Raw genomic sequence first — 27,680 nt, forward strand, 5'->3', positions numbered from 1 at the left:
GGGTCAGGTTGCTGGAAGTTCTGTGGCCTCACCAAATCAGGGAAATTGGGGAAATTCGCATCAGGGAAAGCTGACACCAAAGCATTTGGAGAAGCCATCAGGTTTGTAGGATGGCACAGGTGCCACGACAAAGGTGTCCCAAAGCACAGCACCATGCCAAGAGCACATTGAATCCAGTGGGCACACAGAGCCAGGGGTGACATTCACCTCTTGTCGCCAACTGGATTCACCAAATTCCCCCTTAGCCTGTGCCAGCAGGCCCTTGTGCCATGGCAGCCCCCGCTCTGCGTGTCCCTTTGCCAAGGCAGCCCTGCTGTGGAAATGCAGGGCTGGAGCAGCTCCCCACGCCCCAGAGCCCGAGCAGGCAGCCCAGGAGAACAATCCCTCTGGGTGTCTCCATGCCACGCTCCCCACACGTCCCCTGCTCACAGAAGCCTCTCCCACAACAAATTGCTGTGCCCTCGTTGCCAGGCGAGCTCCCGGCACAAATTCTCTCCCTCCCTGTGCCCCCGGGCTGGGGGGGTGAGGATATTCTCCTAAATCAAGGGCAGCTTCCCTGACCAGAGCTGGGCTGTGATTATTCCATGTTGAGGTGTCACAAAAAGGAAGATGAGAGATGCAGTTACTCCACAAATAGTTCAGAGCCCCCCGAGCTCCCCTGGACTTGTCCTTTGAGCCATGTTTGTGTTTGGGGACACAAAGGAGCCTTTAAAGTTCCTCCTGCTGATTCAATCCCCTCCATCAGGAGAACATTCCTGCTAATGAATTATTTTGTCAGTCCCTTCCTTACAGAAGTGCTGGTGAGATTCATACTAATGCAGGACACTGGAGATGTCTGATTTTTTTTTTTTTTTGCCTCCTTTGAAAGCTCTTTTTTCACCTTTCCAGTGGAAATTAGATTTTTAACTGAGGCAATCTTTCAGTAGAAAGGTATCTGCTTACTAGAGAAGTTTTTTTATTTGTTTTTCATCCAAAGGCCCCAGACACTCAAATCTCAGAAGTCTGGTGTTGAAAAAAAATTCTCTGAGAAATAAAAAAGTTTTCATTGGAAATTCTTTTTTTTTGGTAAAAAATAGCCACATAAATTAAAACCATTTTCAAATGCCTCTCCTGACATGCACACATGTGAAGTACACACAATACACCAGTCCTAAACTGTCTTTGCAGTAAAATTTCCCTCTAATCCAGCTTGATTTTATATATCTGCTTCTGCAGGGCAGTTAATCCTGTTGTGAAGAACTGAAAGCACTCAGGAGTGCACTTGAGAAACTGTTGTGAGCTTCCATCACCTTCACAAGCAGGAACTGTGCCTCATTTTAATATAATATTATTATTTTACTGCTAAATTTGGTCAACATAAATATCCAGCTAAAGATTGCCTTCTCAGCTAGACTGAGGAGCTGGCTCTCATGGAGAGATGCCCACACACAGCAATCAAAGCCCCATGCAGGGCTCCTGAGAAGCTGAACATGTCAGGTTCTTGCAGCTTCACAGCAGAAGGTGGATTTCCAACCTCCAGACCGTTTTTGTGGCCTCCTCTAACTTTCCTTTGGAATATTCTCACATACTCCTGGAACGTGGACATTTCACATTGGGACCCCGTTAAAGCTCCATCTGAGAAGAGAATCTGCTTCTGGTTTGCTGGATTTATTTGTTTGATTGGTAATTTATTCTTAATTTGCTTTTTACAGAATCATCGCACTCTGAAGTCAGCGGAGGTGACTGCCCACCTCTCTCTACCTGGGCCTTGGAGTGTTTGGAACCCCAGCTAAAATCCCCATGCTCCGTTCCCACAGGATTTGCTTTATTTCAAACGAATTCTGTTGGACTGAAGCCCCTCAACCTGAGAATTCCTACTGCTCCTACCTTTTGTCCTGGTTTTTCACTGCCCCACTGAGCCCCAGGTCACCTTGAGGCCCTCACCACATCTATTTCACATCTTTGCTTGAACCCCTGGCACAAATGCTGGGTTTTTATGAACAATACACCCAGAGATGCACTGATGAGTCAGGATTTAAAACACCCAACAATGTTTGAACACCTAATGAGGCCAGACAGCAGCTGGACTAAGTCAAATGCCCTGGAGAAATCCAGGTACATGGTACTGTCCCAGTTCCCTTTCTGGAGCAGAAATGCAATCCTGTCAAGAAGACAGAATGGTTATATGACAAGATTTATATTCCTCCCTGCTGGTTGTCATTAATTGTATTTTACCCTCCAATTCTTTGTTAATAAGGCTTGGGGTTAATCATGGTGTTTTACTTGGAATCAGGGTCAGACTAAGTGGTCTGTTTTTCCCTGGAACCTTTTTAAAATACAGGTTAGATGTTGATAAGATCTAAGGGACATTTAAGGTCCTTATAAGAATGGTTTCCTGTAGTAAAACATCAAAAGTGAAATCTTGATGCTACTGAAGTAGATGGGAAAACTCTGATTTGCCTCAGTAGTGAAGGAAAATTTCACTGAAAACTGTAAAGCTAAAAAAATAACTGAAAATATGAACACTAAATTTAGCTTAACACTAAAAAAGAACACTAAATGGCAAGCGTTATTTGCCTCAAGATCCTTCCAGCTGTGAAATAAAATGTCAAACTTTTGTGGGAACAAGAAAAAAAGAGTTGAAAATCCAATTTCTCATTGAAAAATGCTTTACATGGGAAATTTTCAATCAGGAAAACTTCTACTACTGTCTCTAACCACTCCAGTGCAATTCCTCTGAAGAGTCTTGCAGTTACCCAAATGTCCCTCACAGAGCAACAGATACCCTACAGCTCTAGGTCTCACAGCTCTCAAATTGTAGGCATTTCCCAAGAGTTTTTGATCCACAGAAATGTTTGCCATCAGCTAGAACTCAACCAGAACAGCAATGCCAGGCTCTGAATTAGAATAAAAGGTGATTTGGAGCACAACACAAAAAGAGAGTGCTTATTTTAGGAAGAAAGGAAAAGAAAAGGGAGGAGGGAAAGGGGAAAAGGGGAAAAGGGGAAAAGGAGGAGGCTGGGGTGATTATTTATGAGAAATCAAAATAGTGTGAATGATACGTGTTCCACACATTTGCTCGGTTTTGTTAAACGTGTACTGAATGTTCTCCAGCTGCTGGAGCAGCAACTGGAGGAAGAGACATTCCAGTTATAGAAATTTGCTTAAATATATTTATATCAACATATATCACCATGTATTTATATACCTATATACACACACAGGCTTGGCTGAGGATTTTTGTGAGATATCACCGGGATCTCCTTCAAAAAAACCCCAACCTCTACAGCAAAACATCTGCACTTGCTATTCCAGATACAGACACCCAGGAGAGCATAAATTTCCCTGAATAGATGTATTGTTTTACCATTTATTTCCTCACCTCCTCAGAATGCCTGCTCATCTGAATTTCCAATATATTAGCTGTGTTTGGTGTGTGCACGGTTCCCCTTCACTACACCGGAGCAGATTAGTGCTCGTTCGCCTCTTTCCTTGCTTCTCTTCAGATCGTTACACATGACAAAACAACTGTCCTAATTACAGCAAGTGTTCCCAGCTCTGTCACCGTGACAATTACTGCAATGAGGGCTCAATATCTGCAGCAGACAGTAAAGTATTACTGCAGTTGTGTTTGATAGTGCTCAATTGTCCCCCGGAGGATTCTCCCGAGCAGCTTTTGCCGTGGGGTGAGGCTCCCCCCGTGCTCTGCCCACGGCGCCTTTGCTAACAGGGTTCAAAAGTTGACGGCGGGGGATGACCGAGGGTGGGCTGTGGGAAACGCACAGGTTTGGGGGTTTGGAGGACAGGAATATTTGTGGATGGCGTGGGGTTTTTCCAGCAGGGCAGGGCAGAGAAGCTCCTCTCACTCATAGCCAGAGTGGCTGAACCGACCCCTTCCCGAGTGTCCACAACACCAGAGGAATTTTGGAGATGTTCCCTCCTTCCCCTGCTTGCATTTGCAGCCTGACAGGCTGATACTGCTCCAGATGGGGTAAAAGACCAGACCCAAATCCACCCCTCCGAACTCACATCCCTGCCATCCCCACGAAGCTGTACCCCTCGGGAGCCTCGGAGCTGCTGCCACAACAGCGGCTCCCCTGTCCTGGAGGATTGCTCGTGTGCGCGTTTGTTTGTTCACATGAACTGATCCATCCAGACCCTCCAGCAGATCCTAAGGGATGGCCCTGCTCTGACAGTCCCTCTCCAGTGATGCTGGACATCTTTAACCCCACTTGCCTCCCCTGTCAGCCTCTGCAATCCCAGCTAATCAGACAAGGGATTTTAGCTGTTTCCAAAGGCAATATCTTGACCTACACCACATTCCCTTCATCCTAAGTGACGAAGCTGATGTTCTCTGCATTTATAGTCCATTATGTTCCTGAAGTGGATTCATTCAGATGTTCTCCTCTTAAAACCCATAAACAATGCAGAACCAGGACCTGTGTAACCATCTCACTTGAGCAGAAACAGGAATGCAGGGCCCTAATATTGAATATTGATCATGGAAGGCTAATGCTGCCACAGTCAACTTGGCATGACCTGAGCAGTGTACTTAAAGTCTGGATTTCTAATTTTCCTTGGTCAGGAATAAAGCAATATCTTATTTACCAGATAACATCTTTATTATAAGCATCTTGCACAGCCTTTCCACTTCAGCCCACATGGGTTTCTTCTGCTCTTGGCATGGATCAATGAAGTCAATATTTCTGACTGCAAAGCTTTGTATGACTTACACATATTTAAAAGGATAAATCCCAATCAACAACTCCTCTGCTTGAACATAACCATTATAATCCTTATCTTTGATCCTTTGGGCTACAGCAGGCAGGGAAAGGAAGGAGTACATCTCTCCAGCTCTCAGGAAATAGCATGATGACAGCAGGAGATAAACAACATTGCCTGGGCTTGCTGGCTGGAATTTCTCCAGCAAAACCAGTAAGTGGTGCTACAGTTTCACGAGTCCAACTGGCCAGTGAGCCCTCAAACTGGTGTGGCAACCCCTGAGGTACCAAAATGTCTAAATGCCCTGGAGCCAAGCTCCTGAGCTTCTCCAGCACCAGGACAGACAGCAGATTTGTTTCACACGTGGGGAAATAGAGGCATATTAGAATAATACCTTCATGATGATATTCCCATCGAAGGAAGGGGAAGAGGGTCAGAGCCACAGCTTCATTTAGCACAACTCGACTTTTTTACCAGATGAGATGAAGTTACATAAATCAAGCTGGAGAGCTGCCTCAGTTATGGTTAGGGAGTTGAATTTAATCACTCTAAGGCTTGTTTTAGTCCTGTGAATTTCGAATGCTACATCCAGCCTTTCTTCAGCATATGGAGGACACAGAAGCTCAAAGGAAGCACATTTCAACAGGAGGGTTTCACTTTTGAGGGTTAAGTTGTTGGCCAACCCCACATTTTGCTGCTACACCACCAAATCCCACTAATACAGATGCAGCTTGTGCTGCCAAAAGAGTGGTTTTAGCAGTAAAGCTTTCACTAATTCCCTAAATGAAATAAGCTCTATCAGCAAAATCCCTTTGGTTTAGTACAGCTGAACCTGTGCTGAAGGTTGTACCAACATAGAAGTGCTATAAAAAATAAAAGGAATGACAACCCTAACCAAAATTATTGTGCCGACAAAAGGTTTTACTGACTTTAAGGGTTCCTTTGGAGAAATTTAACAGAAAAGTTAAATAAGGAAAAGAGGAAGGCAAACAGGGTGGGAGGGCAGGGAAAAGAATGAAAAAAGGATTCCTTTTGGCCCAGTAGCCAAAGTATTTTCTAAAGTTCTTGCTTTGCTCTGGAAACAGCCAAACAACTTCAAAAGGCGTGTCTGTTTTATTGAGAGATCTCAAAGATCTTTGATATGGTGCCATATGTCCCAGTCCTACTCACTTCTAGTCAGGGTGAACCAGCTGAGGTCAGAGAAGCTCCTCTATGGGAAAAGGACATGAGGAAAGGACCAGGCCCTCATCCTCAGCAAGGCTTTAGTCAGAGCTTAAAACTAAACTCAGTATTTGCCAAAAGGGGCAGCAGCAGAGCCCAGAATAATCTGCCCTGGTTTTGGTTTGCAGGAGGCAGAGTCAGACAAACTCCACTCAGGTTCCTTTGTTCAGCCAAGGAAGGAACAAAACTGTGGTAACTGCAACTGTAATTAGTTTTGTTCTTTTTTTCTTTTAAGTGTGTCCATTTCTCATAGAGTTTGCACATTCATAGGCAGGAAAACTTTCTCTTCTGCAGAGAGCTTCCAAAATGGTCTGTGCTCAAGTTATTTCACACATATTACACTGGCACTTTCCATACTATGTGAATATCAGCATCTTAACATTGGGGCATCTCCTCACTATTTGCATTTATAGCAGATTTTGGAAGATTGAGTTATATAAAAAAAAGGCTGTCTTTGAGTCATGCTTAGTCTAAACTGCTCAACAAGGTAACAGTTTTCAAAACTGCAACCATAAACCAGATAGTCCTCGGAAAAAGAGAAAGAAACAGCAGAGAGAAATAAAATTGTATGGACATCTTGTGCAGAGATTATTTCTTAATGTGTGTATGTAAAATACCCAGCAGAATGGATGTTTCTGCTGCCTTTGGTTCCCTCTGCAATACAAACCATTAGAATAATTTATCACTCCTTCTATACAGGCAGAAAACTTCAGACCTGAGAGGAGGGAGGGAATAGGATCTGGAGAGTGAAAAGCACTTTTGACCTAATCTCTGTGCTTATCCCCAGGAATGAATTTCAGTGCTGAAGCTCCAGAGAACAGAAAAGAAGAAAGAATTCTGATTGATTTTCAACTCCACTTCTTGGGCCTCTCTCTCCCCTTTAATTGGGAATTTCAGCAGATCACAGAGCCAATCAAACAGATTTTGTTATGGCCTCAGAAACAATCCTGATGACATAGAAAAATGGTTCCCCTTCGGTTTAAACACCCAAGTGGTTGTTGATCATAAGGACATAACCCAGCAATGCTCACGTGCTGCGCAGACCAAGTTTCTTTGTAATGCAGACTTTTCTCAGAAATTAATTTATGACAAAGGTTGTCTGAATTGAGTATGAACTTTTACATCTGGTTCAGGGTCTAAAAACAAAAAGAAAGGGAGAAAAAGAAGAATAAAACCACACTGTCTTAGCAAAGCATTGCTTAGGCCAGGGTCAGACTTGGCTCCCTGCAGAGGCTCCTCTTCCATTTAAGAAAAAAGGTGATTTTCGAGCTATAAATCACAGAAGGAAAGTAAGGATTTGACAAAGGAAACCAGACTCTGCTTAATTTTAAGGAAATGAACATTTTCAATAAACTCCATAGACCCTGCCCACATGCTGATCATCACGCAGGGCCCTGCTTTTCTACAGCTACAATTTAAAAAGTGCTTTTCTGGAGACCTGTTGCAGACAATGCTCCCTTCGGCACAGCAGCCCCTGTTCGTGCTCCCTCCCACACGTGGCATGTGCCTCTGTGTGTGTTTGCAGATGCACCTCTCTCTCATTTATATTTATTTGCCTCAACAGCGTGGGCAGAAACTGAATCCAGAGATTTTGGCTCCTCTAGCTCTGCTTTGCAGCTCTTTTATCTCATTCCTGAGCCTTCATCACAAGGAGCTGGGATGGTGCAGCCACGTGACTTTGAGTGGAGTTGGGGAAAAAAGAGGAACTCTGGACCTCAGGAGGGGACTTCACTCTGCCCATCGCTTGGATTGCACCTCAAAAATCCAAGGGTGGCATTTCTGAGAGGCTCCAACTCTGATCCAAGCAACGTCATTTGTAACAAACTGTTAACAGAGAACAATGGCTTGACCCAAAACTTATTAAAATAGACATCATGAAAAATATATGGGAATTGAAAAGTCAAAGTGAAGTAGTGGTTGTAGACACAATAAAAAAGCCTTTGAAAATGCCCTAAAGCCAAATACATATTTTCAAAACTGCAAGTTTTACCCATTTTTTTCTTGGGAGAAGAAAGTCTCTCTATGACCTTAGGGCACAACAAATATATTAGGCATAGATCATTTCTAAGTGTTTTTGGCCTTTGTTAGGGAAACATCAATTTTTGCTGTTTGCAAGTACTTTTTTTGGCCACACACAAACCTCCTGCCTCACCCTAAAACATCCTTTTGCTTCTTTCCTTATTCTTAAACGACACAACTTTAGAAAAACCCCAACATGGCAAACACTCAGGTATGAGACCACGGGAATGTTGCGAGTCAGCAGGCCCAGGACTGCACGGTGGTGTTCCCTTGGGCACACATAGCCAGGGGTAGGTCTGACCCAGTGGGATGGCAGCCAGCCCTTCTCCAAACCCCTGGAAACTCGGGGAATGCAGAGCCAAGCTCATAAACTCTGCTCTCCATCAGATGGATGACATAGGGCTCAGCCCTTGCCAACGCAGCCACCTGGCTTTGGCTGCCTTGGAGCATCAGCAGAGCAAACCTGTCCAAAATACCACGCAGAACTACCCAAAAAGTACCTTTTGCACTTGACTCCTGCCACGCTCAGAGTTCTTGTTAGCAACAAGATGAGTAATCTGGGTGGAATGGCCTGAAAACCGCTGAGGTTGAAATAAGTGAAAGCAAATTCTTAAATACTTCCAAAGTTCTGAAAATGAGTTGCTTCTGGTCCATTTTTTTTCCCCATCACAGGCATTTATCACTCACCTCTTTGCATTTTAGGGTGAGATTCTCTGTTTTCAGCAAGGCAAGATTTTACAAAGAACACAATATGGGGACTCTCTGCTGAGGAGAAAATCTGGGGCTGCTCCTCAGGCCTGGGGTATCCCAAATCCTTTTCCTGCTGGATGGCTCTGGGAGAGGAGGTTTTTGCACAAAGGTGGGCACTCCAGCCCCAAATGTCACTTCAGAAATGCTGGTTTGGTGTAACTTTGATCAGCACCAAATCACCTCTGGAAGCTTCTGCTGCCAGCACAGCACATCAGTGTAACAACGCCATCCCAAAACATCCAACCTCGGGCACAATCCTCACGGCTTTTCACAACAAACGGGTCAGTCGACTTCTTAAAACTATCAACAGTCACAGAGTCAGGAGCAACCCTACACCAACAGATTGCTCAGCTCCATCTTAAAAACACCTCAACAAAAATAGGCTCAAACTGCTCAAAAATCCCATTTAAACCAGAAAACACAATAGTCAGAGCTCAGAGCGAGGCTTTCCAGGGCTCCTAGCGAGGGCACAAACTCCGCTCTCCACGTGGGAAGCAGGTGCGGGATATTTGGCTCAGCCCTTTGCCCAGGACAAATGAATTAATAAAGAAATAAATTCCCAATCACACCCGAAATCTTTGACAGCTACTCAGTGAAAATCAGCGGTTTTTGTAAAGGGCTGTGTAAGCACGGTAGGGAAAAGCTGAGAATTTCCTAATGGGAAAAATAAATACCTCTCAGGAAGAGAGTGGAAAGCAAAGCTTTCAAATGGCTAATACATAAATAAACTAACACCCTTATAACCACTTGAAATCGGCTTTTTAAACTTTTTAAAATACTGCTGATGAGCTTAAAATGAAAGAAAACATCAACCTTGCAAGAAAAAATACACTTTAAAAAAACCCCGTTTGTCTAATAGAGAAGCTGCTTCTCTAATTAAGCAATTAAGGCTCAGCAAAGCAGGCGTTATCATCACATAAAGGTCATTTCGAATGAAGAGGAGCTGAAAAACGCTGTTGTTGGAGAGTTTTGTGAATGATCTCCTTATGATTGGTGACTGCTGGTTTGAAAGGAGCGGAGAATTACTCGACAGAGTGTTTGGATTGTCTTCAGCTCCGAGTCAGCCCTGGGAATGCCAGGGTCTGCTCCCGGGGCTGGCACAGCTCCCGCTGGAGTCCGCAGTTCCCCTTCCAGTGTAAAGCACACCGAGCCAAACCCAGGGGAGCTGTGCTGGATTTACACCTGTGGGAGTGGCGAGACAACGAGTGCAGCCACCCTGCTCGGGATCCCCCAGTGGCTGCCAGTGCTGCCCTGCCGTGGGGATGCTTTAACCCTGCCGTGGGGATGCTTTAACCCTGCACTGCAGCAAACCCATCATTATTCCAGATACCAAAGGAAAAAGGAAGCCCAGACCCAGGCCAGGGGACCTGAACAGGTTTAAATAGATCGGATGTGGTAATTAACGTCCAGTGAGGGACATGGGGGAAGGAGGAGGGGCGAAACATAAAAACAATTTCCACCTTTATTTTAAGTTCTTTTGACAGATGGGAATATTTTCTGTTATGCTACTTGTGGTTTGGGTAATGAGATTAGGCCTTGCATAGCAGGAAGCAGAATTAACTTTGTTTACTTAAAGTGACACCATCAGCTTGGAAAATCACATTTCCATCTGAAATGCAGTGCCTGCTATCATTACAAATAACCCCTGAGATCATGATAACTAAAGGAGATTAGAGATGAAAAGAACATGTTTCTCCCTCTCTTTTAATTTTTTTAGATATACTTGGTTCACACCGTGCAGCTGAGAGCACTCCCTGCAGCAGAGTCCCCACATCTCCCTGTGCCCCCCTGCCCCCTGCACTGCTCAAGGTGCAGGAGGGAGCAACTGGGGCTGAGAGGAAAAAGGGATGAAAGCCCAGCTCTGGCTGATCTCAGGCATCCTGAAAAATACCTCCCTAAAGGCAATTGGTGTGGTAGGAAAAAAAACCCCATCCCAGCAGCACTTTAAAAGGCATTTAACATCGGGTATATAACAAAATTAAATTTAAAAAAATGAAGACTGGAATTTTTAGAAGCTGGCTGATTATAAAAGTCCCTCAGCACTGGCCCCTGAGTGGCTTCCACTGGAGGGGCCATGAAAGGGCTGGGTGTTACCAGCTGCTGCATCACACACAGGCAACAGGACAGATCCTTAGGGAGGGAAGAGGGAGGAGAGGGAAAGGCTTTACAACAGGGTATTTCCTAAATAACCTGCTGAAGCACTGGAACGTACACGTGTGAAATGAGCAGGCTTGCACATCCACCATGGAAAACTGAACGGGGAAGGAATGTCCTGCATCCTCTCTGCTCTTCCTACAAAACTCATCCCAGCCTGGCTGACAACAATCACAGAAAGGGCTGGGGATGAGGACACCGAGGGTGTTCCTGGTGCTTCGCCCTCCTCTGGCAGCCAAAGCCAAGCACGGGGACTTGTCCTGGCTGCGTTTGCTGTGCTGTGACCCTGGCAGTGTTTACACAGCGAGGAAATGCCTCCTATCTGGCACAGTCACTGCTGCTTCACGTCAGCAAGAGTGACAGGTAAAGAGAAAAATCTGAGCCCAGCACAGAGATGGATCCAAAATATATAAATAACCAATTAAGAGAAAATATTAATAAAAATATTGTAACAGATCCCAATCTGCTGCTGAGTACCAATTGCCAGTAATGATCTCTATGGTAACTGAACTCTCTTTGGCCTCTCTCTGTATGCAACTAGTGTTTTATGGGTTTTTTTTTCCCTCCCCCTATTTTCATGGAAAGTTTTCAAAACTGGTTTAAATATTATGATATTTTCCTCCTCAAGTGCTAAGTGGGAGAAGTATTGACTTTGTGTCAGTCTCTAAGCAGATTTTCCCTTCCGTACACGACTGCCTTAGAGGTGACTTTTGGGAGGGCACTGACTGGAAGTTCTGTTCAAACACAAAATAGACGAGGGAGGTTTTCCAAATCTAAGAGGTTCAAATATTGCCCAGCAACAGATAAACTGATTGGGAAGAAAGAAAAAAATTACTATGCAAAGATGTTGCTGGGGAAACTCTGCCTTTCTTTGGTGCTTTTTATTGTTACCTGGGTGCACTTGTCTCTTCTTGCCAGTTGCTCTCTTGTAATCCCAGCAGCTTTTCTGGGCTCTGGGTGTTCCCCTTTCCCAGCCTGCTCCTGCTTTGGCTGCTGGATCCAAAGGAAGGCATTACCTTCGGAAGCAGCATCACTCAGTAAATATTTGTTGTGTTACATCACAGACGAGGAAGGTTTGAAGGGAGAACATGCAGAGTCCTGTGAAAACGGTTCCTATGTGCACGTGGGTTTTATTCAACTCCTCCTCACCATAGCACAAATAATTAAGACACAATTTTACAGTGGAAGTACCAGACCTTTATTCAGTCTGGCTTTTTTAACCGTAACTCTGTTATGGCAAAAGATCCCCAGTGAGAGAGTTTGGAATTAGGTGCAACCTATGAGTGAAGAGATAATCTTGAATTCCATTTAGAAAAACTTCAGAAAGGGCCATGGGAGCAGTGCTCCCTCTTTGCCTTTAAAGCTCAGGTTTCTTTCAAGAGACAGAGAACATTTAGGTGCTGAAGGATCATGTAAAATCCCTGTGGAAGTTCATGTCTGGAGGGGCTGGATAAATTAGAGTCATTCTGCGACTCTTGCTCCTTTATACAACAGCCCAAACCAAGACCTTGGAGCTGAAGTTGTGGAGTGGTCTGAAAAGCTGGAGCTGGATTCAGATCCAGATCTGAATTTCCTAGTGGTTGCCTGTCTTCCATCTGTTTGTATTTGGATGTCTCTTAGGATATAAGCAGCAGTTTCTGGAGTGTCACACATGAATAAAGTGGATAATTATAAAATTAAAAGATATAACATGCTTCTAGGGGAGATAAGACTACAATTAAAGAGTATAAACAAAGCTGAGTCTGATGTTCAGACTGATATATTTATTCATTAAATGTAATAACATAAACAAGACTATTAACTGTCATATTTTAATGATACTGTACCCTGCAAAACATACTCAGGAAAAAGTCCTATTGACTTCAATAGCAATGCCACATAAATTTAAATCATGGCTGCAGTAAAACAAAATGTCATCGTTCTTACTGAAGATTATTTGTTGTAAATATCCCAAAATGTTAAAAAAACACAAACCTGTAACTCACTGAACTAGGGCTGAGCTCAAATGTTTTATCTGTAAATCCAAAGAAAGCCAGTGGGGAATGCAGAAACCTGTTCCCCAGATAACTGAAATTCAGTATTCCCAAGAGGGGAAAGCAGCCAGGCAAAGCTGCTGTCTATCCCATGTCTCTCTGGAAAACACTGGACATATTTTTGCCCAGGAGATGGCAAAATTTGAGCAAATGTCACTTCATATCAGCAGTGTTAAGATCAGATTCTGACCTTTTTAAATATTGTTAACAGTCAGCAAGAGAGGAAGCCTTACAGCAAAAATTTCTATCTGGAAAATATGCAATAACTTGCTTGGGGTAAGTAAAAAGCCAGTCTGGAAGGAGAAAAAGGGTTTCAAGAATTCTCCCTTGCTGTAACAGCATCAGTGCCAAGAAGATGCAAAACGGGACCATTGGAGTCACAACAATTCATCCCACTTTGCACAGTCCCTGCTCACCCTGGGCACCAGGCAGGGCAGAGGCAGCTCTGCTGTGAACAGCGCAAACAGAGGTGACCTTCAAAGGGGCCTCAGCCCAAATCTGTGACCTGCACTGAACTGTGAATGATGATGTCAAATGTTTCCTTGTAGAATCCCTCATTAAATTCCCTGGCGTTCGCCGCACGCTCAGCGTCACTTGAAGTGCCGAGAAAACGAGCGCTCACTGTGCCATGACAAAGGCCATTGGTTGCCTCTTTACTGAGCCTGATACATATGGTGAAAACATATTGACTAATTACTTGCCATTTTCAAAAACTGAAACCACTCCAAAGCCAGGCCCAGGATAATAGAACAAGATAGAGAACGGAGAGTAAGGACTGGGAGAACGGGGAGGGGGAACAGCTCAACTCTGTGACTGCTCATCCCTTATTCAACATCTGCTTTGAAATATGCAGAGAAACAACATCTCCCTGCTCCAAAGTGCTTAATGAAAACCAGGAAATTAATGCACCTGATTAGTACAGCTGTTCCAAACAGAGACTGGCTGAAGTTCACAGACAGAACCAGACCCAGCCGGCTCCCACACAGGAGCCTCCCAAGGCTGGGATTCAGCTCCATGGTGCTCAGTTTCCCAGTTTTCCAGGGTTCTGGGAAGTGCCCCAAAGAGGCAGGGAGAGCCCTGGGCCACGGTGATGAAGCACTTTGAGGGAGATGGATTAAAGGGGGAGATGGATTAAAGGGGGAGATGGATTAAAGGGGTCAGCATGGAGCGTGAGTCACTGAGACACAATTCCCATTTCAGTTTTCCAAACACAAGCAGTCCCTCCCAGCACGGAGCCCCTGACAGGATCCCCCGTGCACAGCCTTCACAGGAGCCTTTTTAGTGCCATCTCACTGCCAACACCTCCCAGTCCTGACAAACCAGTCCACTCAGCTGATGAGGAATCTTCCCTAAGTAGTGGGACGAACGTTTGACAAGTTAATTTCAAGGTAGCTCATGGAGTAGAAGCAACGGAGAGCTACACAACTGTAAAAAAAGAGAAATGTTGCTGGATAAATTCTGCCAGTAATGGATGTGTAACAGAAAATACACTTAAAATTCAAGCTCTTTGTATTAGAAGACAGGCTCTTTGGTTTTGAAGGAGGAATTGCGAGGGCTCGCTGGAGCTGGGGTTAACAGGAGTACAATTACTGCTATTAGAGTTTTATGATTATGAAACTTGTGCTCCTGTATCCCCAATTTAGAAATAATAGGAAATGCTATGGATGACTTTTAAAAAAATCAAGACAATTTATATTAAAAAAAATCAATAATTATTCCCTTTTATTTTTCCTTTAAATCATCCACATAATAGAAATCAGAGACCTGAATAGGATGCCTAAAGTTAATGGCATTATTAGACAGAGAAAAAAGGAAAAGTGATCAAAAGTTTGACCCATTTACCAAAAAGTTCAGTCTGTAGAATCTTTCTATTCTACCAGTTATTATTTTTTTTTAAATTCAAGATAACTCTCAAACCATGTTTGGAGGTTAGATGTAGTCATAAACAGAGACTCAGAGCAATTTTTGAACATTTCTATTATATGAGAGTTGCTATTTTAGAAAGACATAAATAATCTGATATCTTTCATAAAAGTTTCACAAGAAGTTTCATTTTCCAGCTTAGAAGCTAAAAATAAAACACCTGAAATGATTGATTTTCCTTTAAGGCAACTGCGGAGCCTGAGTTGAGAACACCACTGGTAAAGTCCTGGTAAAACTCCTGGAAGAATTCCCAGCGTTTTGAACAGGACCAGATATTGTTCATATTGTTTTTCATTCTTGTTCTAAGGTAAAACCCTGGGTCGACCATCACAGTTTTGCCCCTGCTGCATGAATATGAAGGTTTAACAGACCGGCTGTGCTCCAGGGAGTGGGCAGAACTTTGTTCCATTGACTTCTGAAAAGCAGTTTGCAAAGCTTCAAATCCTGAGGCGTGAAAGCTTCTTTCCCTGCTCTCGTGGAGTTCCACCTCAACTTTCCCCAAAAGCCTGGGCAAACAGCTCAATTCTACAAAGAAGCAATGAACAGAAATCCTATTTTTGTTTTTTCTTTTTGTTCAAGTCGTTCCCAGGGCAGTGGAGCCTTCCCTGGGCAGCCGAGGAGCCGCTCCCTCTGTCCCGGGGGAGGCAGGAACTGTCCATCGTTAGGTGCTAACAAGTCCTTTTAATGCCTTTACTCTTTCCAATCAGGGATTTTTTAAACTTCCTGGCAGTTTCCCAGCAGTGAGCACCCTGATGGAGCCCTGAGTGCCCCGCGGGAGGGATGAGGGAGCTGGGATAGCGCATGGGAAGCTCCTTTGGACGCTCCGTTCCCTCTTGGAGCATCCACGCTTTTCCCGGTGTTTAATCCCTAAGTACAGCCTTGGCCGCCTTGTCTGCAAAACTGCTCAGCGAAGCCAACCCAGGGAGTGCCTGCCATGCCTGAGAGTGGCACACAATGGGCCGGGAATGCCCGAGATCCTTCCCGCTCCTGCTTTTCCTATCACTGAGCACAACCCATCACTCGTGTCACAAGCAGGGGCTGGGAGGAAAGGCCAATGCATTAAGACAGCACATAATTGTCATCTCTGAGTTTCTGACATTAATCGTTTTACTTAAAGAAGCCAGTGGAATGGTTTTTTTGTGTCCCCCCCTACCTCAAGTGACAACACCCAGGAGATAGTCTGGATAAAAAAATTATAAAAATAAAATTAAAAAAAAAAAACCTCAAAATTTTTTGCTAATTAAAAGTAATGTGTTTTCCCATTTTTTGGCAATTTGATAACACAAAACACTTACTTGGGGGCCACAGGGGGAAACAAACTGAGACGGATAAAAAATGTTTTGTGTTCATCCAAGCAAGACTATGTTAATGCACATTATCCCATTAATGCACATCAACATCGGGAATAAGCGCGCCAATGCAAGCAAGAAGCATACACTTATCATCATTTGATAACATGTTTAATGACAGATTGACGGTTGATTTGCAAATGTGAACTGGCATCAATGTTGCTAACTTCAGCTTCTGCCGCCTCCTCTGCTATGCCAGCATATTTATGTGCATAATTTGATTTCGCAGCCACACTGTTAGTACATTTTTAATATTAACTATGCAAGAACAGACAGCCGAACTTAAGTTGCACTGATGGTTTGAGTTCATTAGATTGAAAAAGATGGGCAATGCTGACAAAGATGGAGATGGCAGCGCAACATCAAAGAGGCAACACTTAACAAACACACTCCATTTTGAACAAACCGAACTAACACATTTCATGTTGTCGGCTGCAGCAGAGCCCTTATGTACAACAGCAAGAAAAAAATATGCTCCTGCCCTGGGCATGCTGATAGCAGCTCTGCGAGGAGCTCAGCAGGCCCCTGGCCGCAGAGCTGTGAGATATTTCACTCATCCTTTGCAGGTAAAGGGCTGATTCTGAGCCCACGGCCCAGTGACAACAGCAGAACTCGGCGGCCCCACACTGGAGTTGCTCCTGATTTACGCCGGGGCGCGGCAGAGCCCGTCCCCACTCTCCTCCCAGCGCTGGCTTTCCACAGCTGGCATTCTTTATGATGAATAATAAAGAGATTTTGCTGAGAGCTCAGCTCCTGCATGAACAGAACTGCAAGTTCAGAACCCTGGGGCCTCACGCTGTGAGGGGTGGGATGTCCTTCCCGTGTCCCCGGAGCCAGGACCTGGCACTGACATTCCTGGTGACTGCCTCTCCTTTGGTGATCCTGGGCAATTCAGCTCTGCTCTGGAGAGAACACGTAGCAATGAGCTGAGAGGAGAATATTTCATCCTCTGCTCACATTAATGTCTGGGCATATACTGCATCTAGTATGAATTTGCTTGTTGTGCCACAATATATAATAAATTGGAGGCAGTAGCTTTATGGTGCACGTTGTAATTTTCACTTTTATGCTACAAAGTGACCATCCGCAGCATTCTGACCGTACAACCCAAGCCACTCCGTGCAGGACATAACATTAGCACCTCTGAAGCACGGGCAAACCATGATTTAGACACACAATTAGATGGGCCAGGTCCTCAACAATTCTCAGCTGCCTGAATTACTGCTCAACAGCCTAACAAACATATAGCACATAGGTCCCTGCTCTGCAGAACTTTTAAGAATGTTCTTAAGTTTGTCCCTAATCAGCAAAGCAACTCTTACAATTGCTGCTACTCAGAGATTACTCCTGGACCAGAATCCCATGGTGCTTGGACCACTGCTGCTGATCCCCCCAGGGAGTGCTGGACAAGGCCAGGGGCATTAGGAAGCTGTGATTAAATAATCAACATAAAGAGTTGATTATTGAATTTAATCCTGAAGACACTTGCCAGGGTGGGACACTGAGTAAGGGAGCACGAAAGGACCTTCATCAATCTGGACCAGGCAGCAGCAGGAGGATTCCTGGTGCCCCTGCCCTGCTGGCAGCTCTTGAGCCAATGTCTCCTGACAGCATGCTGCCCTGGAAAAACTGCTTCCTTTACTGTCTGCTGTGAAAGAAACCTGAAGCTCTCATTTCAGTAAAACCACTTGTGGAGGTCTGTGCTGTTTTTACAGACAGACCTGCATTGCAGGGAGAGCTAATCCTAATTCCTGCACATTCTGTTCAAGAAGCTGTTAAGCAGCTCCAGTGGCTGGTGCTGTACAGACCCCCAAAGGGAGGAATATCCGAACAAGCACCCTGGAGACCCTGGCACATGTGTAGTTGGCTCTTTTTGAATCTGTGGATGCTTTAGGGTCCAAACCCCACAGCAGACACAGTGCTATGAAGGTGCTGTACTGAGGGCTGGAGGATCTCTGACTTAGAAAGGCGCCAAATAATTTCCAGTGACAGAGGGCACCAGGTAGATCTTGCTCATCCTAGTGGGGACACAAGAGACCTTGGAAGCTTTCTAAAGAGTGAAAGAACTAGAAAAAACAAAGGAAAAAAAGGGCCAGCAGAGACAAGTGCAAGAATGAAGCCGTGCTCATCTTATTTTGCTGTCTTTTAAGATAACACCAGATTATCAGTGGGCGTTCAGAGAGGCATAGGAGCAGCAGGGTGAGCCCTGAGAGCTGAGCAGCAGAGGAGGAGCTGGTCAGCTCCTACCCAGCCTTGATAATTGTCCTGTTAACAGCCTCGTGCTGCCTCCTCCTTACCTGGGCTGGAGCCACAACCGGAAATAAAACAATTGGGAATAAAAATTCATCCCGGGGAGAGGAGCTGTGGTCACTGCTCCCTCATGGTGGTGGGACAGCAAAAGGGACAAGAGCTGTCTGCAGGCTGTAGGAAGGCTCCCCCACCCAGCCCTGGCCCAGCACAACCCTGATGTGCTGGCAGCACTGCAGGGAGGGCTCTGCAAGGGTTTCCAGCTCCACATTTCTGCTCAGGACTGCCCCAGCTGCTGCTGTGTCCATGCACATCCAGCACTGGCTGTGGGGAGCTGCAGAGGACAGAGTGAGTGTGACACAGCTGGAGGGACCATTTGTTTTCTCAAGTCACAATTATCTCTGCTACCACATTTGTGTCTTCGCTCTTGTCTCGTTTTAAGTAAGTTACAATTCTCCCACTCTTGTTACTGAGTAGATGCAGATGCCACTTTGTTCTGTGTGATTTATAGCCAGTAGCTAATGTTCAGCTATAATTCCCCATTTTAGACATGAAAAATAGCCTGTAATGCTCAACACAAGGGCCTCTCAACAATGATATATAATTTAAAAATTAACACGAGGACAGAGGAGCCACGGGATTTTGAACTAGGGACTCTCTCATTCAAAGGTTAAATCTCTACAAGGTGAGCTAAAGGAATTAGTTGAGTTATTAAGTAAATGCCTCTGTTCTATTTTCCCAGTACATTAGCTGTTTCAGCCTTTTCCAGTTCAGTTGTGTTCTGCCCCAGCATGTTCAAAGTGCAAATGCTCGTGGCACTGTGTTCACACATTTGCTTTTTTTCAATGTCAAACAAACTGGAGCTGTTCAGAGCCAAAGGTCAAAGTGGAGGGTCCTTAAGGAAATCTCCTGGGAAATGATGCGACTGTTCTCATGTCTTTATTGTGTATAAAATCAGGCTTCATATGTGGCTCATCCTTTCCAAGCATCTTAAAACTATAAATGAGTCATGACTCATTCCTGCAACACCTAAGTTATGTAAGTGGTCCTGCTAATTTACTGGAATATCTCGCATAACTAATCATTTCCAGGATCAAACTCTGACGCCTCGGAGACCTCTGAGCTATGAAGAGCTCCTTTAGAAACAGAGAAGTTAAAACCCAACCTCACACAATGAGGCAAAAGCAGCACAGGGGACAGAACCTGCATCACCTGACTCTCTCTGCCAAACTCAAGCCATGAACCCCTCTTTTGGCAAAGCTCAGCAACTCAGAAAGCTCAGGGAGAATGGAGAGGAAAAGAGCTTGGCTGTGGAGAGGTTTGGGGGTGGCATTCCTTTCCTGCCTGCTTTCTGTTCCCAGTGAGGTGCAGCTCATCTCCTCGCTGTCTCCTGCTGCACTTTGGTTAATGGTCTCGCTCCAGCATCAAATATTACATTTATGGATTACAAATTTATTGACATTTGACATTTGCATCAGCTTTCACCTGATCAACAGGAGCTCTGACTGCCAAAGGGAGTTATTATGGAAGATTTCAACAGCCATGGGAATGCCAAAAAGGTCATTAAATCATATCGGGAAAACAATGTGTTCATAGCATTCGTACATTTAGTCTTGCCAGTAAATCTTCTGGTTGATGCTTGGACCACCTACTGATGATACTCAAAGAAAAGGAGAAACAGGGAGAATCGAAGAGATGAATTAAATTAAAACCAAATGACATGACGCCTGGCACAGTGGGATCTTTAATTTTCTACTCTATGAATCCAGAATAAGCAAAAAAAGCAAAACAAAGCACAGTGGCTTGACTTTCTCAGAGTGATTTCCCTCCATACAGGCAGGGCTCAGCTAAATAATCCTGAGTAATGTGTGCACCCCACATTATTGCATGAGATTTGTATGTGGGAGGTGCTGGATTCAGAAAACATATGGCACATGGAAAACAAATGACAGGGTGTGCTTTTACACTCGTGCTGGCTATACTTATCACTCTTGTTGATATTTTTTTCCAGACGTGAAATATGAATGTAGGAACTTTTACCTTAATCTCTTCAGAAAAATACCCAGAGTTAATTTTTTGTGCATTTGTGATTTACAGGAGGCCACTACATAATTCCTGGGAGAGCAGAAAAGGCTTTAAAAAACATGGATCAAATAAACACAATTACCTCCCTCATCGTTTTTTCCTTGGATGACAAACCTGGGTCTTGCACCATAAAAACACCCAGGCCAACAGATTGGGGCTCCATGGAATTAGAGAGGGAAGTGAGTTACTGGACTGGGAGCCCACCCACAGCCTGTCTGGGCCTGGCCAGTGTAGGCTGAGCTCCACTGGAGGCTGATCCTGAGCTGAGTGAGCACAAAGGAAGTTTTGAGTTTGCCCTTCACTGGTGGAAGAGCAGCGTGTTCACCTCACATGAACACAGGCAGAAATAGACCATGGCATTGTCATATCCCAGAAGGAATCTTCGGTGGTGTCCCTTGGGGTGTAGATGAGGAGGTGGGAAAGAGGAAATGGCAGTCTCTTTGATGTAAGGGAAGTGGGCAGCCATGAGGACGCAGTTCCAGAGGAGATCAGTGCCAGCAGCTTGTCTTGGCCCCCTAAAACAGCTGGTGTGGTGTAGCCACTGCTGTGCTTGGAGCATGGACAACAGAGGTGGAATGAAGAGTGGCAAAGGCACTCAGGGAATGGGGCAGAAAAGTTCTCCCAACCCTTGGTTTGAAGCAAGAGAGAGGTGGAGGTGGACCTGGATGGAGATATTGATGGGCAGCCACGCCAGGGCACCGCTGACATGGGCTGCAGTAGATACCCCCAGGTCACCTGTGTGGTTCGTGGTACAAACTTTGGGGGGTCAGAAAGGGGGAACATTTGTGAGTTTTCATTAAATGACTGAAAACAGCAGTTTCACACTGGAGTTTGAACAGTTCTCCCAGAGGAGAGGGCAAACCCACTTCTGTGTGCACAGAGTGCAGAGAGCATCCGTTCACCCTGAGGCCTGGATCCTCTGCAGCTCAGGCTTCCCAAAGGAGGAATTCCTTCTCCTTCTTCTGGAACAGCACTGAGCAAATGGTCTTGGCTGGCCCGAGGAAAGGCTGGTGAGGAGAGGCAGAATCTGCCCTGCACAGACCACACTGTGCTTGGTCTGACACAGCTGCTGGAAGAGGTGGAGAGCAGGGGAACCAGCACATCAAAGGCACTCCAGCCACCTCTCCTTTCCTTTCAAAAATGTCACTGCGGCACCCTCTGCTTTCTGTAACAATGTTTATCATTGTTCTTCGATTGTCTGGGACAATAAATGGTTAGAAATGAGCATATATCACCAGGAAATCTCTGCCTGCCCCTTCCCCCAAGCAGTGTCATAAAAACGTACAAATTCACATTAATAATGAAGTGCATTTCCCCGAGAAGCCACTGTGTATCTCAGGGAGAGCAGGCAAGGTGGCAGTTGCTGCAGAGTTTCCTATTAAAGAGCAGAGCAAATACTCATAAATCTGATGAGGGGCCAAAGCACATGTTAGGGCTGTCTCCCTCTTAATGGAACCTTTTCTGAAATGAAAAAAATATATATCTCGATACATTCAGGGTATTCATTAGACATGACAACCTCCTCCGCTCCCCACGGCTCCCTCCCCCACTCCTGCATGTGCTGACCCCCAGCAGAAGATCTGAGTGCTGGCAGGGAGGGAGTTTGGAGGGGAGGAGGAACTGTTTGGTTTTAGTAAAGGGATTGTGTAAATTTGCTACAATGGACAAGTTCCCTCCTGGCCCTGTGTGTTCCTCCTTCCCTCCACTGCAGCCATTCCCAGGGCGTGCTCCTCTTGGATACCTGGGATCTGCCGTTCCCCACAGGCAGCCCAGCTGTCCATCCATTGGGAATGAGCCAACAGAGCCAGGGCTGCTCCCCAGAGCAGGAGCCTCTTGCAGGAGACCTCTCCTGCCCCCTCACACCTTTGAGGGCTCAGCCAACTCGTGCTCCTGGGAAAACACAATTCTCCAGGCACAGGGAGAAAGCAGGATGAGGATCAGCCCCCTTGGCTCCCTCAGCGCTGGGATTTTGTTGCCTTTTAACAAAATGTTGTGTTGTGTTTTAATGTTATCCTGGCTGGACACCCTGGGGAGGGTGACATGCTCTTGGAGAAAATCCACAGTCCAGTTTAAGCTGTGAGCTCTGTACTGGGTGTTTGTTCCACCCCATTCCCCCGCTGGCAGGGAGAGTCCTGGGCTGGAGCTGCCCTGGTGCAAATCCTGCTTGGATTTCTGCAGGACCCAGCACAAAGGCCTGATCCCTTCTCTCAACAGCCCCTGCCTGATGCACAAACACACCCAGCTCCAAACTGAGGGGATGGGAAGAGACAGCAGAATGAGGCCTGAAGACTACAGCTTAATAATCATGAATTATCTGTTCATTATCCCAATAAATAGTGAAAAATCTCTTCCTCCTTTCCTCCTCCCATGAAGCCATATCTATAATTTTCCTCATTTTCCGTCTGTGCTCCATCATATTTGCACTGAGTGATCATTCTGCTAAATTACATTATTTTTATTGAAAGGTGCTTTGGAGGGCTGGATACTGATCATGTCTTTTCTTTTTGTTATTGATCTTTGTGATTTGATTGCTGAGGTGTAAAATGTATAAATAAGACTCAGGTACCCTTCCTTTGAAATCTCACCGGGTAAAAATGTTCTGCTATAGATTATGAAGGCTGTAGCATTTAATAATATCAGGCACAGCAAGGAGAAGGCAAGATTTTGATGTCCTTATGAATAGTGAATGCTGGAGGAGGCTGGTACTGTTCAAGGTCAGTTAAAATCTGGTCGAAAGTTGCTGTTTCTTTGTGAGCAGAGGAGCTCCTGCCTCGGAACTGCCACATGCAATGTGTTTGTACAGAGCCCAGGAACAATGTGGGCTGACCCAGTGGGTTGGAAGCTCAAATGCAATGTTAAATAATACTGATCTTAATAGCAACATGTAGTATTCCTAAAATCCAGGAAATCTGCACGGATACATCAGCGCTGCCACAGTCTGATGGATCATCTGGCCTGACCCTGCTCTCAGGGAAGCCAAGAACACACTATTATTGGGTGTACAAGGACCAAGATTGTCCTTGATGGCTAGATTGAAAAAATGTTATCCAGGAAAATTTTGAAGATTTAAAAATGTTCAGTTAAAAAAAACAAAAATCTGGATCTACCACTTCAGGGAAACAGTGATAAATTTCAAAGGATTAGGGGAACTGAGGCTTCACTAGAACAGGATTATTTTGAGGAAGGAGTGATGGGTTGGAGGTAGTACCTTGCTTCAGCAGGATTTTGCTTCAGCAAAAAGGCCAACCTGTTTCTTTTCCTACCTCTGTCTCCTCTTCTTCTTTGTTCATCCCAACAAAAATTTATTTTAAAATGGAACTTCCCCACAGATTTTCTCTTCCCATTGAGAAGCCATCCTTTATCCAAAAAGACATTTTCCGGAAAGTCCCATTTGAATGGAAAGTCAACATGTCCATGGGATGAACCCTCTTTTTCTGGCTGATGACATGGGGAGCAGAACCCTTGGTTTTGCTGGTAAATTCTGCTCACAAAATTGTGGTGACACTACTGCAAGCAGCTAGATCCCAGCATGTCTGATTCTCCTGAAAGGGTCTCTCAGCTTCTAATATTTGTTGCTAAGAAGAAATGAAAGTTGAAGAGCAAACTAAATTCTCTAAAATAGAATTTTGGACCACTGATTCACAAAATTGTCCTTGACCATGAAACAGCCATATTGGCTAACAGTGGAACGTGATCAGAGCAGCTCCTACTGCTTCAGAGGGATGAGAAAATAAAATCCAGAGAAGAAAAAAATCTTCTATTTTGGTATACTTAACACATACAGTTATCTACGTGTCCTATATATCATTTAACAAATTGCTTTGCAATTCTTACAGGGCGTGGTATAATGACTGATTTAAAATCACTGCATTGCTTAAACTGCATTGTTCTTCATCAAGTTGAGTCATTTTTATGTGAAGTGTCAAGCTCTCTAACAAATAACTGCTGCCAGACAAATCAAGTTCCTCATCTTAAAGCTACGGCTAAATAGTTTATAGCTTTAATCTGCTCACTGAGGTGTGCAGTCTATGACAGTAATTATAAATGCAAGGAGAAATTATAGCTGAATGCTTTAACTGCATTAGGAGCCATTTGATGAACAATCATGATTGCCTGCTCATTTTCAACAATAGAGGGCAAGTTAGTGTCAGTGCATTAGAGAATTTTCAGTTCTGCTCTGCTCTTTCTTCCATTTACCACAGAATGTCAGTTGTCTCCTATAAAGTAGAAAAAAAGCGCCGTAGAAGCTTTAAACTTGATGGTTAAAAAAAGACAAAGGAGGAAACAGAGAGAAAAACTGTTTATCATTATGACTCATTTTTTTTTTTTTGTTTTGCAGCAGCCTTACTTTCAAATTAGTTCATCTCAGGTAGCTGCCTGTTCGTTTATCGGGGTCTTTTGAAACAGAAATCCCCCCAGTCAGGCTGGTTAATTTGACTTTATTGAGACTCATTTCTATCAAAAGTTGTAGCTAAGGCCACAGAGAGCCTCAGTCAGTGACCAGCTCCGAGCCAATCTCACCTGCCTCTGAAGTGACAAATACAATTCTGCCCTGCCTTTTTCCTCAGAACAGCATAAAAATTCTAATTCGGTTGAAGAAATGAACAAATGTTCTTCAAGGTACAAGTCAACATGCAAATTACTTCTAATTAAAGCCATGTTTCCTAATGTTCATGGGTTTTCTATGAAGAACAGCAATAAAAACAAATTTGAAATGGGTTAAATGAAAGAGAATAGAGATGTCTGATTGTTGTATATTACACATAATCTTACTTTATATTATTAAACCCATATCATTTAGAAGAATTCAGGAAAACACCAAAGATGAATATAAAAGAGATATATACCTTTACATTTAAGAAGAATTTATGGCAAATTTCTTATAAACAGCCTCACAGAGGTCTTAAAAATAAATCCATACCCATAACACATTTTTCTACAATACTAACCCAGATTATTCATTTATATTTTTAATGATAGCTAACGTTTGACAATATAACCTCTACTGGTAAATGCCACTGAAATATAAAGTACTTTATGTATTTCTATACTTCAAGTACTCTTTCCATTGTTTTATTTCCATTTATTTCAATCTATATTCTCTATTTTTTTGCCTATTTCACTACAATTTTGTCTGCAAGAAGGAAACAAAAATGCATATGTGTGTTTTAAGGATCTCAGCTTTATATTTCTCATTTCTAAATACTGTGCTCCCCTCTGTTATTATTCAGATGTATACTGGATCTAAAAAATAACACGGCAAGAGTAAGTAAACTCTGAAAATCCCTGTTATTTGATTTAGTCTCCTTGCAGATTTGTGAAGAATCTGTATGAATAAACTCTGGCCTCCCCACTCCCAACCTCGTCAGAACTTCGGGAGGCTTTCGGCTCCGAAACTGTAATAAAATCTTTACAATGCCATCCCAAATACCCCATCATTTCAGACAATTTGTGCTATCATGCATACCAACTGAAATTATAGCTCCAGATAACAGTGCTATCACTCTGCCATTGCAATTTAAATATATTTTTTCAAAGGTAAGATACAACCTGCATCTTGATATAAATTAGAAATGGATGAGTATTACGAGGACAGCAATTTCTCGGGATCCAGAGGCAGGAAGGACAGTCCCTTATTTATGTAGTTACACATCACCTGAATAATATGTCTCTGTGCAGGTTATTACAATGCAGAAACCACTTTTTTTTTTTCCCTTGGAGATTTTTTTCTCCCCCTTTGTGTTTGTTCCTCCAATCCTCAGCAACAGTAACGTGTTTACAAAGGTGGGTGTTTGGTTTGCCTCTGAGTAATAACACGGTGCTTTTAAGACCAAATCTGAAACATTTGTCACGCATTAAGCCATGAATGTGCCAAAATAACTGTTGTATTAATATATCTGGCAGATAGCTTTTGTTTGATAGTACCCAAATTACTGGTTTGCTCTGATATCTCTTGTGTGAAAACTATGAATGGCAGAGTCTTAATAATCATCAACTGGTGGGGAAAGAAACAAAGTATGGGATGTTTATTCCTATCCAGTCTCTCAGCAAGGATGATTTGGAATGCCCAGGAAAACAAGCAACATTCTAATGTTGGGTTAAAATGCCCAAATAGATACTTTAGGGCATTAGCCCTATTTAGAAAACAAACTCCTTTCGAGTGAGATGGAATTTTGCTGGCTAAAATATGCAGGAAGCATAAATCTCCTCCAGTGCAGACAGCACGAACAAGATGCATGCAAAACTTAAATCTTACTGCACTTGAACGCTGACGTTGTACTCCATGGCAATAGCTTACATTACCCAGCCCAAAGTAACCCCTTGATTAGTGGTTTAAATTATTCAAAAGTAGCCTTTTTAATGGAGCTTAAGTGACACACAGCCCTCGTGCCGGCTCTGGCCACAGAAAGTGTTTCCTAAAGCTTCATGAATATTTGCAGCAAACAAATGGGAAATCTTCCCCCAAAAGGGGGTTGAGCCCCTGTCCCCTCCATCAGCCAGAGGATGGCCACAAAGCCAGGTGGCATCAGTGACAATTCACAGCACATCTTTCATTTTCACCATGTGGCAAATTCATTTTCTGACTGTTATTGAAGTAATGAACACGTTGGAGAAAACCTGGATCTGCACGTGATTGTTCTGCAAACAGAGCCTGAGTCTGCTGGAGGAATTGCTGGGAACAGCTAAACAGAGCCCTCCTGGAAAAAAACTGGTTAGAACAAAAAACTTCTATTTGGACTTTTAGTTGATGTTCTGCATATTTATTTAAATCAAGAATATTCAAGTTTGTGAATCAAGTAAAATTAAAAATGCAAAAATGGTGTGGCATCTGAATATTACATTACATGTTATAAACATTGGTTGTGGCAACTGGTGTATCTTGCAGCAAAAAAATAGCAACACTAACGTAGCAGTATCCTACTAACAGGTCTTGGAAATATTAAGCTTGTAAAAAATCTCAGTTAAGCATTAACTCCCCCAGGTTATATGAGAACTTGCACTGAAGTCAGTGATGTTTATGGATTTACTTCCACCAACACAAAGCAAAATATAATCAAATATCTTAAAGATTAAAAAAGGAATGATGGAGAGAGAGGTTAAAATGTTGTGACAAAAAAGGCCACTCACAGTAGCAAGTGTTTAAGTAAGTGTAAAATATTAAAATATTTTACAAAACTGAACATCCAAATATCAACAG

The 27,680-nt window shown here is 43.8% G+C and overlaps 1 protein-coding gene across 2 annotated transcripts in view; it reads right to left on the bottom strand.

Annotated features, from left to right (window-relative positions):
- The window catches only part of TSHZ2 (teashirt zinc finger homeobox 2), a 205,995-nt gene that overhangs the window by 44,223 nt on the left and 134,092 nt on the right, over positions 1–27,680 (bottom strand). The window lies entirely within an intron of this gene.

The sequence above is a fragment of the Aphelocoma coerulescens genome, chromosome 20 (genome assembly GCF_041296385.1).
Source record: "Aphelocoma coerulescens isolate FSJ_1873_10779 chromosome 20, UR_Acoe_1.0, whole genome shotgun sequence".
Classification (NCBI taxonomy): Eukaryota; Metazoa; Chordata; class Aves; order Passeriformes; family Corvidae; genus Aphelocoma; species Aphelocoma coerulescens.